This window comes from Meriones unguiculatus, chromosome 1 (genome assembly GCF_030254825.1).
Source record: "Meriones unguiculatus strain TT.TT164.6M chromosome 1, Bangor_MerUng_6.1, whole genome shotgun sequence".
Taxonomy (NCBI): Eukaryota; Metazoa; Chordata; class Mammalia; order Rodentia; family Muridae; genus Meriones; species Meriones unguiculatus.
The window spans coordinates 96,664,036-96,685,726 of record NC_083349.1 but is presented as its reverse complement, the minus strand read 5'-3'; the positions used below and the strand labels follow the sequence as shown (position 1 = coordinate 96,685,726).

At 38.5% G+C, this 21,691-nt stretch overlaps 1 long non-coding RNA gene across 1 annotated transcript in view; it reads right to left on the bottom strand.

Moving 5' to 3' along the window:
• Positions 1 to 3,254: 3,254 nt before the first annotated feature.
• The window catches only part of LOC132648917 (uncharacterized), a 334,735-nt gene continuing 316,298 nt past the window's right edge, over positions 3,255 to 21,691 (bottom strand). Inside the window, exon 4 of the long non-coding RNA XR_009587304.1 lies at positions 3,255 to 4,579. This is a non-coding gene — a long non-coding RNA (uncharacterized LOC132648917). The remainder of the gene's footprint in view (positions 4,580 to 21,691) is intronic.

The window sequence follows — 21,691 nt, the reverse complement described above, 5'->3', positions numbered from 1 at the left end:
TGTGCCTTGCAAACAAGCCACTCTGTTTAATAGTCAAGTACATCTTTCACTGCCAGTGAGAAATCGAATTTTATTGATGCAGATGATAGCTCATCCAGAAAACTTTTGGTTCTTATAGCTTTTCAATTAAAGAACAAAGGCTCCCCTAACCTATTTGGCCTGAGCAAGTGAAATTACATTCCATTCTAGCTGTGAGGTCCATGCTCAGATTCCAGGAACAGAGGAGGGTCACAGGAGGCTAAGAAGTTGAAGGGATTTTGAAGAGTCATAGTCTGACAGGCATGGTTCATTCACTTGCGATGAAGGCTGCTAGGCAACCAGGCACACACTAGAACACACAAGCTGCACACTGGTGGGCAGCACACAGGCGTCCTAAATGGTAGGTACACAGGCCTACATTCATACAGGCAGCCTGGCAGGGTGAAGCCTCGGACAAACTTTAGGTATCTGACCTCAAGGCTTTATTATGTAGAATCACACGGAAGTGCACACTGTCAAAAAAAAAAAAAAAAGTCATATAACAGGTGTCTTCTCTGTTTACTTGTGGTCACCAGATATCCATGTCAGCCATTTTTCCTGACTTTTATCCCATTCCCATGTCCAGTGTCCTCTGAATTTTAGCTGACTCATGCCCAACATCTGTATCAGCACCATCTTGTCTAAATATAAACTGGCTCTTATTACCTCTTTTTTTTTTAAGTGGCTTGTTGGGCTATATATTACACCATAAAGTTGGAGGAAGTGGTCTTGTAATACACCCCTAAGAGGAGACCTACTCATCCTACTCTTTGTTCCCATACACCTGCTCCATTCTACAGGATCAATGAATTCCACACCCTTCCCTTAACCAAAAAAAAAGTTATATATTCCCATCCTAGAAATTCTTTTCCTAGAACTGAGATTTCTCATTGATTTCTAATATGTGGGTCTTCTCCAGGAAACGGAAAATTCTACTGCAGTCCACAAAGCTGTCCTCCCTCATTCTAACAGTCATGACTCTTTTTATAGCTATAAATGAAAGTATCTTTGGACTTTTCATCTCTTGGCTTTTCTGTTTGATCCATCCATCTAGTGAGCTAGCCAGTCAGCTAGCTCTGTATCTGTGTTTTCAATGTAAGGGTAAGGCCCCTCTTAAGACTGTTTCCTTTGTGTCCAGGTCTGTGTGTATAGTGACTACTGAACAATGCGAGTCTGAAAGAGAAGACCTTCCTAGAAGGAAAGTAGAACAATGTCATTTATGTTCCCTTTTGCTTCCCTAGCCTGCAAGGCTATCTATTCTTTGCTTTGAAGCTGAAATTGAGGGCAAATCTCATCATGCCACTTTTATCCAGTCTCAGAAATTGGAATCTTCTGTGAACCTCATCAGTCAGAGCACCTCACAAGAGAAAAAGGACATTGCAGCTCTAAGGCTTGCTGGGAATGTTCAGCTCGTTCTGCCTGTTGCCTGAAGTCATCACTCTTCACTTTCCCTCCTTTCTATATGGTGACATACTCTAACCTCACAGTAGATATGTGCTTTGTCCAGCACAAGGTTCAGAGGGGAGGTTGGCGTCAGTTCACAGGACAAACAGTGAAGCCTTTCCTGGGATCAGCTTCTTTTTTGGTCCAGCATTTTTGCAAAGGTGTCACTGAATTCTTAGCACCCAAACCCAATGCTTGGAATGTGGAAGAGTTTTATATAGATGCCTATTCTTACTGAAAAAAAATGATGACTTCCACAAAACTGTCTTCTATTTATCTTAGACTGACTTCTGCTTCGTGTTTTCTGGAAGATGATGCATTTTGCATAGCATGTCAATTCATTTTCATCCTAAACACCCAGGTGCTTCATATTTCCAAATCTGTTGCATTTAAGTGGGACCATACACTTGGAGGAATTTGTATCCAATGAGATAAGGTATGTGAAGGGATGGTCTGTTGTTCTACTGTTTTTTTTTTTTTTTTCGCATTACCTGGATCTTGCTAGCATCAGTAACTATTGTGTACAGATAGAGAGGATGCTTATGTCCCCAAATGTGATTGCACTATTAGCAACTATTACCATTTTATACATAGAACCAGGAGATCATAAAAGACTCTGAGTCGGCCTTATGTTTGCTTACATTCTCAATATAGAAAAGATGCATTTGCTTAATGAGTGAATTCATGAGCATAAAATCAGCAGGTGGGGGTTAAAGTGATAATGACAACTTCACTCACTTTGCCTAGACTTCCTCTTGACAATAGAGATGTAAGAATGTGTATTTTAATATCTAGAAAAAGGAGGCTGTGAAACTTTCTTTCTGGTTGACTCTGAATGAAAACAACCAAAAGAAGGAGTAAGATTTTTTTCAACCCTGGGTTAGGGGTTGTACAATGAATGTAAGATTACACCAATGTTTGTTGTTATTTTATTGAACGTTTTTTTTCACACAATATATTCTGATCATGGTTTCCTCTCTCTCATTCACTCCTCCGCACTCATCCAACCTCATTCTTTCTTTCTCTCTCTTTAGAAAACAAGCAAGCAAATCTTAAAAAAAATATAGAACAGAAGTCTACTTATATTGCCAATGTCCTTTTAACAGTTACAGAAACTGAGACACAGGAAACCTCAGATAAACAAACAGGAAATAAAACTAAGGGCACAAGAAACCGGTACAAATGTGGTAATTTGGTTCCTCAACTAGAAGCAAAAGGAGTAAAGGTATCCCTGAGCAAAAGTCATAAATGGAACTAAACACTCCACAGAGCAGTTCCACAACAAAGAATTATCCAACCAGGAATGCTAATAATGCAGATGTATAAAAGCCTAGGCTGGCTTTTACATTTCCTCATAAGCAGCCCCAAGGACTTGATATAAACATGTCTGTAATATCTGCCTTTATACCACACTATACTTCTCATCTCAGAGGAATAGCCATGTAAATAAAAGTGATAAAATAGTTAACTCATCAGAAGATAATCAGCAAAATGTAACATTAAATTCTCTCTAAGGTTTCAGCCCTTTGCATTGCAATATAAGCAATTACTGAAGAATTACACTAATGAGTCTACCTCATACTAACTACTTTAATTCAAGTAGCAACCATTAAATGTAAATGTGCTGCGAATTATGCTAGGCATATAGACACTTTCTTTATAAAAAAAATACAGAAAATACCTCCACCCAAAGTGTGTAGATGTGAAAGAAATTATATATATATATATATATATATATATATATATATATATATATATTCTTTGGAAATTCTCAGTAATTGTAATGTGTACCTGATTCTGCCATTCCTCAACGAATGTCAGTTAAATTAAAAACTTCATTAATTGCATATATTCTTTCTCTGTTTATTTCCCACATGAATGTGACATAGCCTGATGAGGCAATTTTTCCACAATAGCATCTTAATGTTCTGGAGAGAATTTGAATGAGACCAATAGCTTTATTTCTTCACAGGCCAATATTCTACTATAGTTACTTTTAGACATATTGATTATAACAGGCAGGAAAAAGCAAAAGGCCCACTGTGTCCTAGGGGTGCATACTTAAATGATTGAAACAAAGGTTTCACAAAGCAACATTTACTGTTTTGACTTTTAATTATTTTTTTTTCAAGACAGGGCTTCTCTGTGTAGTCTTGTCTGTTGTGGAATTGCTTTGTAGACCAGGCTGGCCTCAAACTCACATAGATCTGCCTGCCAGGAACTCTGCAAGCGCTGGGATTATACACATGCACCACCAGTACTGGCTGCTCAATTGTTTCTTAAAATGATGTATTAAATTTAATTCACGATTCTAGAATAGATTTTCACTTTGAACATTTGCTTCTGTATGTGCCATAGAGGAACAAATATATTAGGAAATATTTACAATAGTGTCAAGAAGACAAACTTTTGGCTCTGTGATGGAGAATATATATATACCTTAGATATGGTCATTGTTAAGGGCTTCCAAGAAGAGACCAGGACCTTCCTTTGTGACATAATTGATGTGCCACTTTCATGGATTCACACATAATCACCTATGTAAATGTTATCACATTCCTACAAAATTAGTATTATCATATCTATTTCATAATTGTAGAAATTAAGACATAGTTATATTTGTACTATTATGAAGAAACAGGTTAAACTGGGTGGCTTCATGGTTTGGGAAGCTGGCAAGCCAATGATGAAGAAACTCACAGAGCCTGTGACATATGAAGGTTGATTTTCTCATTCATGAATGATATCTTTTTGCTGTTTCCACACATGGTAGCTGGGAAGACGTGGATTTTTGTTGTTGTTGTTCCCTTTTTTGTAAGAGCATTCATCCCATTTGCAAATGCTCTTCTCTGGTGAATTTTCATCTCCCCAAGCCTTCACCTCCTAACACAACACTTGGGATTAGGGTTCAGGACATAGTTTTAATAGAACACAGTGTCCACAACACAGTTGTGAAGCCAGTGCTTTAGGTCACAGATGTGCTGATAGAGGAGCTTAGGATTTCGAGACAGTCTATTTCCAGAGCCAGTGTCTTAATTGTCCTTTGATATTGTCTCTGAAGGAGAGGCACCAGCTGCACAATGTGTAGAAGAATTTTCCTTTTGTTCAGTTCGAAGGTCTAAAACAAAAATAAATCTGTCTCAACTCTCCAGCAAATATAGACTTGTTTAAAGTTATTAAACTTCCATTTCTAAATAACCTTTCAGTTCAGTTCCAAATATGAGAAACAACCCATAACTGCCTTTGCAGTTGCCTATCATTCTGTTGTCCTAGAAACAATGTAAATCATGCTTCTACTTTCTATTTTCCACCTAGAAAAATTCTTTTATCATCACATATCTCTTTTAAGTCTTAGCCAAATAAACTATCGGTTCCAGTAACGCAATTCAAGCCTTCTTTTTAAAGACCTTTCTAATAATTCAAATTTCCCAATGAATGATAAAGTTTCTAGCTGTTTTGCTACATCCCAAAACTAGACCAAAAAAATACATAGAAAAATAGTCCTATTTTGAGATGGGCATGGCCTCTCATACCTATAACCCTAGCACTTAGACTGAAAACAAGAAGACAAGAGGATCACTCACCCATTTAATGCCTCTCTGTGCTACACAGTAGAGTCCAGGCTTGTGATAAGATCAATGTGAAAAGAACAAAAAAAGAAAAGGAAAGAAATGAGAGAAAAGAAGAGCAAAAAAGAAAGAAAAAGAGAGAAAGTGAGAGGAGAGAGAAGGAAAGAGAGAGAGAGGAAAGAAAGAAAGAAAGAAAGAAAGAAAGAAAGAAAGAAAGAAAGAAAGAAAGAAAGAGGAAAGGAAGGAAGGAAAGAAAGAAGGAAGGAAGGAGGAAGAAAGGAAGAAAGAGAATGAAAGAAAACCCACCCTTTATCCAGATGCCAGAATGACAGGACTGCATATGACATTAAGGTTTCCTAAAAATAATTTCTCTGTGATGCAAGTTTCTAGAATCAGTAGAAATGGCTTGCTCTGACTGATAGAAGAGTAGCTGCTGCTATCTTAAAAAGTAATGGGAAAGTGACGAGGAAAGATAGTGATAAGTGTAAAATTCTCTAAGAGCGTGGGAAAGAGAAATAGATAATAGCATGCTTACTCAGCATATTGAAGGTGGAGTTTAACTGCCAGGAGCCATTTGTGCAAAGCAAAAGGAGCCTGTGGCAAGCGAGTGAGCTTCCTTCCTTCCGGGAGGCAGCCCACCATTTTTGCATGGTCTGTGATAGGTTTGCCCTGGTGAAGCAGGGCCCCAGGGACTTTGTCTCTGGGTTGCTTCTTGCTGTTGGTATGCCTTTTCGTGCTTGCCATTATTGTATCTCTCATACATCTGGCATGGCCTAGAAAACCCTTACTGCCTATGCTCTGGTATAATTGCCTCACTTTGTTGGGCAGATTTCCTACAGATCAAATTAAAGATATAGTTTCATGAAACAATGCTGTTTAGAGGAAATGATGATTTTAAAATGTCTCATGATGTTTTTTTTAATAAAATTTCTGATTTGATTTAAGTAACTTCAAGCCCCTCCTGCAGAATAGCAAACACTGCTAAGAGTCTGCGAATCTCTTCGTGTCACTAACATGTAGATTGCACTAGGGAGAGGAACAGGCTTGAGACAGATTTTCAACCAAGGTAAACATTGGCTCTAGGTTAGAAGATGATAGCATCAGGTCTCAGTGTGCACCATGAAAAGATGAGCCATGGACAGAAAATAGATATTAGCTAGACAAGACTTTAAAAATAAAATAAAACATAAGATAAGTGATCTGTTTCTTGGTAAAAATCCTTGCTAAGCTTTGACATGAAGCTTGTGGAATGAAAGACAGAAAAACTACTTTGAACTCACAATGAACTCATGGAGCCAAGAAATAGTTAAAGAATATTTAGTCAAGTGTAGTCTTAATGGAAAGACATATAAACAGTTTTCTTGTTGTAACCTCTTGGACCCTGTTAACCTTAAACCTTGCCAACCTTTGCCACAAAAAGACTATTGTTCTGTTAAAATAAACTTATATAATGAAGACATAGATAAGAAATGTTTAGTTTTATGGAGAAATGAGTAATCAATAATCTTTCTGTGTAATTAATTATATGATGATTGCTTTTATGGCCATGAGCTAATTTTTCTTCTGATGTACAGCACTTGCTTGAAAGGGTATTTAAGTCTAGGACAATAATAAAAGTCGTTAGAGCCTGTTAAATAGAACTTGTTTTGTCCATCAAACATGTGTGAATGTGTCTGTTTGTGGTGTGTGTGTTGGAGGCACTAAAGCTGACTGTGTTTGTCTGATTGTCTGCACATATGTATATTGTTGTTGGAGCTTGTGGGTTTTGCGCTGTCCATCAGATATGCCTGTATATACGTACATATGTAAGTGGTTGGTTGGAGTTTAGAGCTTTGCTCTATCCACCATCTACCAAATATGTGTCTGTCTGTCTGAATGTCCATATGTATGTCTGTATGTATGAATGTATGTATATAAGTGTGTATGAATGGCATGGAGCTTGCCTTGATCCATCCATCCAATTTGTAAATGTAGGTAAGTCTGCATGTTTGTCTGTATATATGTGTATATGTGAAGTGTTAAAGCATCTTTACTTCATCCACTGTATGAATGTGTGTATGTATATTTATTTTCTTTTTCTTTCTTCTTTCTCATCAGTTATAAAGTATTGGCCTCTAAAGAGTTAAAAGGCCTGTTGCTTTGAGGAAAGGCATTGTGTACCATTAATGCCTAACACCAGACATCATGAGCTACTAGCTCCTCACCTGATTCACTCTGCGTAAACCTTTCCAGTATTTCCCCTGGACCTGCCAAAACTGGACTTTGGAATTTAACAGTTTTGTGTATTTTATAATGAAACTGGAACTTTAAGAAAACACACATCAAACTTTCAAGGTATTTTCTCAGTAGAAGGTTAGTTTCAAACTAAAGGAATGTCTCTAGTTGCTAAAAAAAAAATTAAGAGATTTAATGCTGAGAAAAAAAAAGTGTTCACATGCTTCATTGTTAACTCCTAGACATCCAAGAGCGAACTCCTCCAGGTGGCAAGCTTCCTCAGATAAGTAGGAAGCTGCAGAATTATGAGCCCACAGTGCCAACTGCTGGCACTACCACTACCCCAGTGGGGTCCTAATCTAGATAACAAGAACCTGTGGCCAGAGCTCCTGACTGATGCATACCTCTCATGTTATCACAATGCCATTGCCTCTCCTTCCACTTAACTTAGCACTGAAGTCACAATCATATCTTCTATCGCACTGTCAGATGAGCTTATTGGTCATGTGAGTCTGAGAAATAACTTTAGCATTTTCCAACACATATTCTGTGAAAAAGACTATAGAAAGAGCTAGCATACAGATTCTCAGGACCAAAAGAAAAGAGAAAAAAAGGAATGGAGGAAAAAAGGGAAGGAGGGAAGAGGGAAGAAAGGCAGCCTATCTTTAAGTGTCCTCCCTTCCTCCCTACTGTTTTCCAATTGGCCCTTTTTAACCTTTTAATTTTATTTGTAATTAAGTAGCAGGAGAGTGCATATGAGTGCACTACCTGAGGAGTCCAGAAGATAGCAACAGAGCTCTTGGATCTGGATTTACAGGTGATTTTGAGCCACTAAGTACAGGTCTGAAAAAACTAACTCAGATCCTTTGGTAGCATATCTAGCCACTGAACTACCCCTCCAGCATCCTCTATTTCTTGCTTGCTTTTAATTTTTATTTTATTGTTGTAGTTGGCATTTAATATTTGCTATTAATAATCTTTTAGTAAAGCTGCCATTAATCCTAAACAGCTTTTTAACCAAATCACCACACAGAGACTAGGATTTATTTAGTTAACCTAGAACACAATGCTGGGCAATAGTTACTCCATCCTAATCCTCCAAGCCCACATAGTCCCTACCATTCAGATTCACCCATTACACTTGCTTTTAGTGATCTCTTAGGTCCGGTTCATTTCTCCACATTGTTCCAAGACCTCTCCTCCAGCCTCTGCTCTCCCAGCTTCTCTCTTCCCCTCCTACTCCTTCCTCTCCTCTGGCTCCTCCCCTCCCCCTCTTACTGCTTCAACTTCTTTCCTCTCCTCCCACTCTGAACCAGGATGCCCACACTATCCTCTCCATTGCTCAACACTGTGGCTGGTTGTTTTAATTGACAAATTGGTGAACAAAATGGTGGCATGTTTACACAAACTTGAGACAGGTGATGCTTAGAATAAATATCACAATGCAGTGTCTGCATTGAAACCAGATAGTGGGGGAGAGAAATCAGCATTTGCATGAACAAGGGTAAATTGTATACATTTCAAAAGAACATTATACCAACCTTTTATTTTTTATTAATTACAGTTTATTCACTTTGTATCCCAGCTGTAGCCCCCTCCCCCACCGCCTTCCATTCTCACCCTCCCTCCCTCTTCTTCTCCTATGCCCCTCCCCAAGTCCAATGATAGGGGAGGTCCTCCTCCCCTCCATCTGACCCTAGTCTATCAGGTCTCATCAGGACTGGCTGCATGTTTTCCTATGTGGACTGGTAAGGCTGTTTCATGAACTCATGGGCTGGCTCTTTCTTTCTTTCTTAAGTCAATCACACACACACCAATACACACACACACCAATCACACACACACCAACCACACACCACACCATACATACATACACACACATCACATACATACTAAACACATACGTAGCACACACACACACACACACACACACCACATACATATGCTGTTTTCTTGACACAGTGATCTACAAAACTCACATCTGCTTAAATTAAATAGCCATGTCTATGTAAAAATAATGATAAACAAAACAAATAGCCATGTATTATAAAAACAATTGTACCTAAGTATACTTTTGTAGAATGAGTGTTATATTATCATTGATTTATACCCTTCATGTGAAAAACACCCACTTTAATTGCCATTTTAATTTGGAAGATCATTGGTGGTTTACATTTAAATTTCTTCTGTAAAGTTCTTCCCTCAATTAGTGCCTTGTTGGGAGTGACAGGAAAAATACCCATAAAATAATAAAATTCTATACCATTCGATTGACACTTCTACAGTTTTGCTTTGCAGAAATACCCTATACTCCATTCCAGGTCAGTACACAGGAATCTTTTACAGGTTTTTTTTTTTTTTCAGATCTGCCCAATAGGTCTTTTTTATATTTATTATATACTAAATATATTCTTGTGAGCGTTTTTGAACTTACCTTCTAACTGTGAGCCTAGTTTAATTATGTTTAATGATATCACATGTAAATGTTATCTGCATCATTTGTTACTTTTTATCACAATCATTTCTGTGAATATGCTACTACACATTTTGCTCTTTTAGAAATTTTTAATTTTTAACCAATTATGTAACTTATACCAATAAATATGACAAGAGTTCCCAGGACTCTTTTCCTTTACTGAACCTGAATTTAACACTACCTTTAATTCCCTTTTTTCAAGTGGCAACAAACAAGCTTATCCAACTTCCCACAAAGCATTCAGTCTCACTGCTTTTAGTTGTTTTATGTTTACTGTTTATTCTAGTGTTCATACAGTATCCTTTCTTCTATATTCTGATTGTATGTCAAAACCAAAATATTTTAGACACCACCTCACTCTTTGAGTCATCACTAGCTTTTACTTGGGGTGATGAAGCCTGTCTCACTGTATACGACACAATTCTTCCAACCTACAATTACTATTTTACAGCTTTGACTCTTAAATAAAAGTGTCAGAGGCTTATGGGTGTTCTTCCACTATTTTTCGACTGTGCTGTTTTCGACTGTGCTGTTATCAAAACTTCGGAAAATGCTGATCTCTTGATCTGTCTCAAGTATTCCCTTTAACTTTATTTAGCTAAACTGTATCAGAGTTGACAACTTTGGGTCAATATTCCAGATATATACTGGCATTTTTCAATGTGCGTTTATTTTAATGATTTCTGTTATTTTCCTTTTACTTTTATAATAATTACACTTACACGTATGTTGGTTTTCTTTATCTTCTACAAAAGATATGTTTTCTCATGCATTTATCTTTTCATTTGTTTTTCCTAGGCTCAGCTATTCCTGTCACTTGTCTTCATATTTTCAGTTCATGTAGTTGCTCTCTCTTCCTTTCTGTACTTGTATATTGGTAAGTTTTCGTCATGGTCCACCAGCATAAAACTTACTGCCCAGAACAATACAAATAAACAATAATATTTACAGAAAAAAAAAAAAAAGATGACTTGAAGGTGTCTTTTTTCAATTTACTACCTGTCTGTTTTCATCCACTCCCTCCCTCCTCTCTCTCAGTCTCTCTCTCTCTATCTCTCTAGCTCCTCCCCTGTGTGTGTTATTGTCAGTGTTGCTCATTTCCACTCTACTTGTTTCCTAATTTTTACCTCAAACTTCTCTTTCACATATCTAATGATTTCAGTTTTGATGCTTAATAAATATTGACACGTACTGCAATAATCCTGTGAGGGCTTTTCTTTATTGTTTTACTGGTTATGTGGGAGGTGAGAAATGTTTTTTTTTTTTTTTTTTTTTTTTTTGCCATGTGTCAAACTTTTGATCTCAAACTAATTTCCTTCTTGAATTAGCTTCATGTGGGTGTTACCTGACAGTTTCTGTTCATTTTGAAATGTTTTGGATTTTCCTGAACCATAAATAACAGGTGTTTCTCCACAGGAAGAGCTGGGGGTGAAGTGATCTGTTGGTATAATTAATCCTAATGTCTTTGGGGATATTTGGCATGTCTTAGATTCAGTCACTATCTTAAACATTCAGCACTTGATTCTTAGACTTTGTATACTTCCTTATTTTCCTTTGCCAATCACACTTCAAAGAAAAATTCTAAACTGCATCTGTAATTACTACTTTATATTTTTAAAGCTACTTAAGTGACAATTTTAAGCATATATTTCACATATGGAAAAATCATATTTAAAATTTTTTAAATTATTATTATTTATTACAATTTATTCACTTTGTATCCCAGCTGTGGGCCCCCTTTTTCTCTCCCAATACCACCCTCCTTCCCTCTTTTCCTCCCTTCCCCCTTCCCAAGTCCACTGATAAAGGAGGGTTTCCTTCCCTTCCCTCTGACTTTAGCCTATCAGGTCTCATCAAGATTAGCTGCATTATCTTCCTCTGTGGTAAGGCTGCTCCCCTCTCAGAGGGACATGACCAAAGAGCCAGCCCCTGAGTTCATGTCAGAGAGAGTCCCTGTTCCCATTACTAGGGAACCCTCTTGGACACTGAGCTGTCATGGGCTACATCTGTGCAGGGGTTCTAGGTTATTTCCATTCATTGTCCTTGTTTGGAGTATCAGTCTCAGAAAACACCCCTGTGGTGTGTTTTTTGTTCTGTTGGTCTCCTTGTGGAGCTCCTGTCCCCTCCAGGTATTTCTATCTCTCCCTTCTTTCATAAGATTCCCTGCATTTTGCCCAAAGTTTGGCTATGAGTCTCAGTATCTGCTTTGATCTGGTGCTTTCTCAGACAATTAGGAATAGTGTTTCCTCAAGATCCAGCTATACCACTCAAAGGCATATATCCAAAATATGATCAAGTATATAAAAAGGACGTTTGATCCACCATGTTCATAGCAGCATTTTTTTTTTGTAATAGCCAGAATATGGAAACAACCCATATCAAACAATCAACTGAGGAATAGATACAGAAATTGTGGTACATTTATACAATGAAATACTATCCAGCAATAAAAAAGAAGGAAATTGAGATATTTTCCAGCAAATGGCAGGAACTAGAAAAGATCATCCTGAGTGAGGTATCCCAGAAGCAGAAAGACATACATGGTATATACACACTTATAAGTGGATATTAGACTATGATATAGGATAATCATACTAAAGTCTATACACCTAAAGAAGCTAAGCAAAAAGAAAGACCTTGGGTAAGATGATCAGTCCTCATTCAAAAAGCCAAATGGGACAGACATCAGAAGAGGAAGAAAACAGGAAACAGGACAAGAGCCTACCACAGAGGGCCTCTGAAAGACTCTACTGACTCTACTGATCTTTCAGAGGCCCTCTGTAGTAGGCTCCTATCCTGTTCCCTGTCTTCTCTAACTTTTGGTATTTATAGTATTTGCCCTTCTGAATGAGGATTGATCATCTTCCCTAGGGTCTTCCTTGTTACTTAGCTTCTTTAGGACTATGGATTTTAATATGTTTATCCTATATTATATGTCTATTAACCGCTTATGAGTGAGTATATACGATGTGTGTATTTGTGCTTCTGGGTTACCTCCCTCAGGATGATCTTTTCTAGTTTCCACCATTTCCCTGCAAATTTCATGAGGGATTATCTTGATTAAATTAATTGATGTGAGAAGAATCACCTGAACTGTGGGAAGAACCAATGTCCGAACAGGGAATGTTGGACTAAATAACTAGAGAAAGTTCATGTGTGTGATCTCACATTGCTCTTATGACTATGGCTAGCATGTAGTGACAAGAGCTGCCTCAAGTTTCCATTGTCCTTACTTTCCACCCATGATGGACTGTGACTTGCAACATGGAACTTAAAGGAATCCTTTCTCCCTTAATCTGCTTTTTGTCACAGCATTTTATTACAATAGGAAGATAAACTAAAATACATGATACTAGTTTTGATTCATTAAATATTTTTTCTAAAACGTAGCAACTAAAACAAAACTTTTAAGATGTCACTATAAAGTAGTGACATTTTTATAGTGACATCTTTGTCTTCCATGCTTTCATCTACTGTATTTTGCTAAAATAGGATGGTGTACAATTTTTGGTGCAATAATTCTATTTTTATACTTAATCATTAAAGCTTGCAGGTAAGAACATAGTTTCCAAGAATCTCTAGCTGTTGGATACCTACTTCCTGCTGAAATCACAAGACAAAATTATAGTTCCTAAAATCGAATAATCACAAGCCATGAGGCATAATATAAAATTTTGTTTTCATCACAACGGGCATCAACTATCAAGTGTTACTTTTCTTTTTCTTCTGGGCAGTAAGAACATTTTATCATTACATGCTAATCTGAGTCTTTATGTATGAACCTGCACTACTTAAAGCATTTTATGTTTTTATAAGACTTTATTACACTCCTTTAAAATATTCTATTAGGTTGTTTGGGAAAATTCATTAAGCACATAGTAGGTGAGAAGGATCTTTCCCTCTGGCTGTTTTTTGTCTTTGGTCACTTTCCTTTGAGTCATTGTTTATATCAGCATGGGAAGGAGGAAGATGGAATACAAGTGACTTCCCATAAGAAACTCTAAATACAGAAGGGCCTAGAGAGATATCTTATAAACACTAAGAGACCACAAATGTCAGTCCTGACTACTACACCCAGAAAAATTTTTAATCACTATAGGGGGAGAAAACAAGATATTCCATGACAAAAATAAAGAAATAAATAACAGTACCTATCCACAAATTTAGCCCTACAGAAGATAATAGAAAGAAAACACCAACCCAAGAAAGCCAATTACACCCAGGAAAACACAGGTAATAACACAACATTACAAAAACCAAAAGAAGAGAATCACACACACACACACACACACACACACACACACACACTACCAATGCCAACATTAAAATAACAGAAATCAACAACTACCGGTCATTAATATATACCAGTCAACATCAACGGAATAAACTCCCCAATAAAAAGTGACAGATTAACAGAATGGATGTGAAAACAGGACACATCTTTCTGCTGCATACAAGAAACATACCTCAGCAAAAAAGACATACATTACCTCAGAGTAAAGTGCTGGAAAATGGTTTCCCAAGCAAACACTCACAAGAAGCAAGCTAGAATAGCCATTCTATTAACTAATAATATAGGCTTTCAACCAAAATTAATCAAAAGAGATGGAGAAGGACACTTTACACTCATCAAAGGAAAAATCCACCAATGTATCAATTCTGAATATCTATGTCCCAAATGCAAGGGCACCAACAAGATATGCAGGGAAAAAGATAGAGCAGATAGAGTGAAGATCGAAAGAATGTCCAACCAATGTCTGGCCCAAACAAAGACCCACCTGGTGAGAGTGCCAGCCTCTGACACTAGTAAGCTAGCAAACAGGAGCCTAACATAGTTGTCCTCTAAGAGATTCTACCCAGCAGCACCTCAAAACAGATGTAAAGACTCATAGCCAAACATGAGGCAATGCATATGTAGTGTTGTGGTAAAGTGGGAGGAAAGAGAAAAAGACCTGGAGGTGAGAGGAGCACCACAAGAAGTCCAATACAGCCAACTAACGAGTGCCCAGAGGGGCTTGTTAAGACTGAATCATCAACTAAGGACCATGTATGAACTGGACCTAGGTACCCTATGAAGAAGTAGACAATGTAGAACCCCTGCACAGATGTAGTCCCTGGCAGCTCAGTCTCCAAGTGAATTTCCTAGTAATGGGAACAGGGCTGTCCTGACATGAACTCCATGTCTGTCTCTTTAATCACATCCCCCTAAGTGGGGAGTAGCCTTGCCAGGCCACAGAGGAAGACAATACAGCCAGTCCTGATGAAACCTGATAGGCTAGGGTCAGAGGGAAGAAGAGAAGGACCTCCCCTATCAGTGGACTTGGGAAGGGACATGGGAGGAGATGAGGGGAAGGAGGATGAAATTGGGAGATGACAAAAAAAGAGGGCTACAGCTGGGATACAAGTGAATAAACTGTAATTAATAAAAATGTAAATTAATTAAAAAAGAAGTAGCTGATGGTAAGCTTATGCTTCATATGGGTCCTCTAATAAGAGTAGTGACAGCTACAATGGACACACAGTAACTTGCCAGCTTTTAGATCGCTTCCCCCTGGCAGGACTGTCTTGCCAGGCCACAGGGAAGAGGACATACTCAGTCCTGATGCAACTTGATGAGCTGGGGTGGATGGGAAAGGGCACTCCCCTTTTCTGAGGAAGAAGCAAGGGGAGAAGTGGGAGGAAAGGAGGGTGGGATTGGGGTGGAAGGAGGAATGGGGTGACAACCATGTTGTAAAGTAAATAAAAATAAATTTAGGGGAAAAGGGAGAGGGGAAGGAGGAATTACAGGAAAGAGGATTGGAAGTAAAAGAGGGAGGGGGTAGCTTTGGGGCATAAAGTAAATGAACTGAAATTTTAAAATATTGAACAATTCATATAGAATAAAAAGAAACCAGAATTTCCAAAATGATGATGTACAACAACAGATCATCTAGAGGCATCTCCATCCCTGATCTCAAGCTGTACTACAGAGCAACAGTACTAAAAACCGCATGGTATTGGCATAGAAACAGAAAGGAGGATAAATGGAACCAAATAGAAGACCCAGAAATAAACCCACACACCTATGAATACTTGATTTTTTACAAAGAAGCCAAAACCATTCAATGGAAAAAAATACACCATCTTCAATGAATGGTGCTGGTCCAACTGGATGTCTACATGCCAAAAAAATGCAAATAGATCCATATTTATCACCCTGCACAAAACTAAAGTCCCAGTGGATCAAAGACCTCAATATAGAACCAGACACAGTAAATCGTTTAGAAGAAAAAGTGGGGAATAGCCTAGAACTCATTGGCACAGGAGACAATTTCCTGAACAGAACACCAACAGCACAGACTCTAAAATCAACAATCAATAAATGGGACCTCATGAAATTGAAAAGCTCCTGTAAAGCAAAAGATACTATTGTCAGAACAAAATGACAGCTTACAGACAGGGAAAGGATCTTCACCAACCCTATATCTGACAGAAGGGGTTGATCTCAAGAATATATAAAGAACTAAAGAAGATAAAAAGCAACAAACCAAGCACTCTGATTAAAAAATAGGGTACAGAGCTAAACAAAGAATTCTCAGTAGATGAATACAGAGTGGCAGAGAAACACTTAAAGAAATGCCCAACATCCTTAGCCATCAGAGAGATGCAAATCAAAATGAATGACCCTGATATTTCACCTGACATCCATCAGAATGGCTAAGATCAAAAATTCAAGTGACAACACATGCTGGAGAGGTTGTGGAGAAAGGGGAACCCTCCTCCACTGCTGGTGGGAATGTAAACTTGTACAACCGCTTTGGAAATCAATCTGGCGCTTTCTCAGAAAATTAGGAATAGTGCTTCCTCAGTATTCAGCTATACCACTCCTAGGCATATATCCAAAAGATGCTCAAGTACACAACAGGGACATTTGCTCAACCGTGTTTGTAGCAGGTTTATTCATAATAGGCAGAACCTGGAAATAGCCCAGATGTCCCTTACTTGAGGAATGGATACAAAAATTGTGGTGCTATTACACAATGCAATACTACTCAGGAATTAAAAACAAGGAAATCATGAAATGTGCAGGCAAATGGTGGGACCTAGATACAATCATCCTGAGTGAGGTAACCCAGAAACAGAAAGACACACATGGTATATACTCACTTATATAGACCTATAAGATAGAATAAACATACTGAAATCTATACACCTAAAGAAGATAAACAAGAAAGAGGACCAGGGGTAAGATGATCAATCCTTACTTAGAAAGACAAATGCGATGGAGATTGGATGTAGGAGAAAATAAGTAACAGGACAGGAGCCTACCACAGAGGGCCTCTGTAAGACTCTACCTGGCAGTGTATCAGAGCAGATACTAAGACTCATAATCAAACCTTCGGCAGAGTGCAGGAAATCATAAGAAAAAAGGGGGAGTTAATATGACCTGGAGAGGATAGGAGCTCCACAAGGACCAAATATATCTGGGCACATGGGTCTTTTATGAGACTATTTCTCTAACCAAGGGCCATGTATGGATATAACCTAGAACCTCTGCTCCGATGTAGGTCATGGTAGCTCAGTATCCAAGTGGGTACCCTAGTAAGGGGAACAGGGACTATTTCTGACATGAACTCAATGGCGGGCTCTTTGACCTCCCTGCCCCCAAGGGAGGAGCAGCCCTGCTAGGCCACAGAGGAGGACTTTGTAGCCAGTTCTGAAGATACCTGATAAACCAGGGTCAGACGAAAGGGGAGGAGGTCCTCCCTTCTCAGTGGACTTGGAAAGGGGCAAGGAGGAAATGAGGGAGGGTGGGTGGGATAGGGAGGGAATGTGGGAGCTGGATACAGCTGGGATACAAAGTTAATAAACTGTAACTAATTTTAAAAACATATAAAAAAAGGAGTGTTGTTTTATTTGTAAGGAGAGATTGTGACACAATTGACTTCATGATTTTTTAATATAATTTTTATTCATTACAATTTATTCACCTTGTATCCCAGCTGTAGCCCCCTCCTTCTTCCCCTCTCAATCTTGCCCCCCCTCCATCCTTCATCTCTTTCCATGCCCCATCCCCAGTCCACTGATAGGGGAGGTCCTCCTCCCCTTCCATCTGACCCTAGCCTATCAGGTCTCATCAGGACTGGATGCATTGTCTTTTCTGTGGCCTGGAAGGGTCTGGAGCACCACAAGGAGAACAGAACCAAAAAATCTGGGCCCAGGGGCCTTTTCTGAGACTGATACTCTAACCATGAACTATTCATGGAGATAACATAGAACCCCTGCCCAGATGTAGCCCATGGCAGCTCAGTCTCCTGATAGGCTCCCCAGTAAGGGGAACAGGGAACTCATGAACTCAGTGACTGGCTCTTTGATCACCTCCCCGCTGAGGGGGTGCCAGCCTTACCAGGCCATAAAGACGTCTATGTTGCTTTTGAGGAAGCCTCAGCAACCTTGTACTGCCTGAACATCTACAATAAAATCATCAGTAGCAATTGTCTAAATATGTTTTGAATTTTTTGCATACAAATATTATTTACTGACTTACTATTTATTTTTTAACTGGCCATAATAATTTTTGCTTGTATCTTTCCACATATTTTGAGAAGAAACACATTTAGCCCACAATATAACTATGTCCCTCCCTTTACCGCCTTTTAATATTTTTTCTCTCTTAGCCAAACATTTAGTTATTTTTCAAGTTTAAGGAAGTTTGGATTTCAAAAAGGACAGTGTCAAAGTCACACACAGATTAAGATGAAAACCTTCAAATATCAATCATACAATTATTATGCTTTTAAATATTTTATTTTTTTTACATTTTACGTAGGAATAACATAAAGTCTTATATAATGGATATTGTGGAAAACAAAGTATATCCATCTGGCACATGCATTGCCACATATGGTTAACCTTAGCCATAGTAACTCCATCTTACAGCAAGGCGCCATGTAGCTGTTTTATACATACTATACTATACTATATAAAAAACAAGTAATGCTTCCTAAGCTTGAGCAGCATTTGTCAAGATCAGCATAATTGCTAATGAAGCCTATAACAGAGTATCCATAAAGAAATATTTCCAAAGTCTAGTTTTGTCTATGGCCATATTTACCTATACTGCATTAATAGAATGTAGTGCTCTTAACCCAAGTTTGCAGCAAATCTGCTGAAAATGTGTAGCCCTATGAAGTAGGATGTGTGAGACTCAAAAGAAGAACATCAGAATGCCAGTGATATAAAATAGGAAATAAATAAATGAGGTGGGGTTCCAACTGGGGAGGAAGGAGGCAATGGGGGAGGTCAAAACAGAAGGGGAAGTAAGGATGAGAGAGAAATAAAACAAAGCTCTCTTGATATAACTCAAGAAATCAAATTCATTTATATTCACCAAAATTTATACACAAACATATAAGTGTATGCATGTTTGTGAGTGTGTATGTGTATACACACCTTAGGTACTGTCACTTGAACTGACAGTACTTCCAACAAGAACCACAAACAAAAACTCAGTACCAGGCATGAATTTGAAAGAAAAGATAAACTTCTTTATTGTATGTTTGGTTAGAGTAATCTAAGTGACTCCCAATATTAGACTATGGCTATTTCCCTTGCATGCCTGTTAGAGGCTGAAAGAAAGCCCCTGTTGCTGAATATACCACACACTTAGGACTCAGGGATCAGATGGCTTGATCTGGAACTGACCTGAAACCCTCCTTTTTGTAGTCTAGCTCATATGATACCAGGAATTAGTATGCCAGCTGCAAAAATAGGGGAGTGATCAATAATCCTACCCATCTGCAGCACCTATGAGTCACAACAATGGCCATCTTGGAATGGAAGACACACTACTGTCTGATCTAAACTGCCTGTAGCTCTTCTTGGGGATGGAGCCTCATTCATGATGAAACACTGACCGGCAGGTCATTATTCAGATCTTGTTAAATAAATTATACAGTTGATAGTTCAATGAGTGTAGCTTTTCTGGCATGTCTAAAGATACTGTTTCTCAGCAAGCATCCTGTTCTTCGGGACAATAGTTTTTGTTGTTTGTTTGTTTGTTTACAACATTTCTGCGTCTTCCTCTGTGATTTCTTCTGAATCTGAGGTATATGGATTATACAGCAGATGTATCAGTTGGAAGTAGGAATCCCACAGTCACTTTTGACTTCTCTGTACTTTTTACCAGCTGGGAATCTATGTAAGGGAAACAGGGGCTTATGAACTCAATAGGAGAATGCAAAAAGAAGATTCTTTAAAGACAGTTTCCATGTACCCCTGTTAGGATTCTCAGAGAGAGTTACACTCATATCCTCCCAGAAACCTACCCTGTGGCAGGCCTCAATCTTGACAAAGAGATGCCCCCCCCCGTTTCCCTTCTTATTCCAAGCCTTCTTATCTCCCTCACCTGTTCTCCCCACATCTGATTCCCACCCCTGTTTACCTCCCCATTCCCCCTCCTCCCCAGTTCCCTCTCTTTATTCACTTCTGTTTATTTCCTTCTGGGTGACATTCAGGGACCCTCCTTTTGGGTCCTCCTTGTTACTTAGCTTCTTTGGGTCTGTGGGTTATAGTATGGTTGTCCTATGCTATAGGTCTAGTATCTGCTTATAAGTGAGTACATGACATGTGTGTCTTTCTAGGTCTGGGTTCCCTCTCTCAAGATGATCTTTTTCTTATAAAACCCAGGATACCAGTCCAGGGAAGGCACCACCCACAATGGGCTAAGCCCTTTCAAGTCAGTAGCTAAGAAAATGTCTTTACAGGCTTGCTTAAAGCCTAATCTTATGGAGTAATTTTCTTAATAGAGGTTCCCTCCTCTCAAATGATTTTAGCTCCTGTCATGTTGACATAGAACTATCCAGTACAGAGCTATTGCTTGTGTTTCCCTTAGGCATCTATCCTTCATAGTACCTTCAAATAATATGAGACCTAGTCATTTAAGCACAAGTCTTCTAGGCCATTTCTAACTTCATTCCTCCAAGTCTGTGTAATGTGTGTAGCTTCATCACCAATAGAATTCAACTTCAGGTTCTGGAGGTAACCAATGAAGGCTTTGGCAATAGCCTATATTGTTTTAGGAGTCTCCTGGACCTCCTGAACAACTCAAAAGGAGGAGGTTCATGACTGGGCTTAGGGATTTTGTTGGTTAACCTGCCACTCTTGAGGGAAGCATTAGCACCACATGTGGCATAATGACTAACAGCATAACCTATTTTAAACACACACACACACACACACCACTTTTAAGTAAGCTGATAAAATAATGTTTCCCTATGGTTTGTTCAATTTCCCTTAGTGTTATTTAACTCCCCTCCCTCTCTCTCTCTTCTTTTATACCACCCTCCTTTGTCCCCATTAAAGTCCTCCCTCATTATGTGCACATAATATTTTTCATCAATTATTTTACTCATGGAGACATCTGCTTTCCATGCCTTCTCTATTGTGAATAATGTTAGAGTAATGATGGTGCTGCAAATACCTCCTCTGGATACTTATTTCACTTAATTGACAAAAACTCAGTACAGGACAGGCCTGAGTGCACCTCCTTGTCTATGCAAGGCCTTCAGCTTTATTGATCTTATGCAGCTGATGTGATTTCCTGGGTGTAATAGGTATATCAATTTCACAAGTTTGCATTTTATAGCACCACTCCAGATCCTCTGGCTCTTATATCCTTTCTGTATCCTCTTCTGTTTTTTTGTTGTTTTTTTTTTTTTTTTTCTGAGATGATAAAAGAACTTTAACGAAGAAAATAACAAATGACAATGAAGAGAAGATGCTTGGCAAACTGAGATGTGTCATAACACTGACACAATAAAAGATCATTGTCAGAAAATGAGATTCAACAGCTGAAGCACAGTTGACTCACATCCCAATAAATTCTGCTTGCTGGTGATTGGCCCCAACACCACCCTGTTTCTGATGTTATTGAGTATTAATCCAATATCTACCCCCTTATCCACTTAGAGAACCTAGATTTCAATTCTAC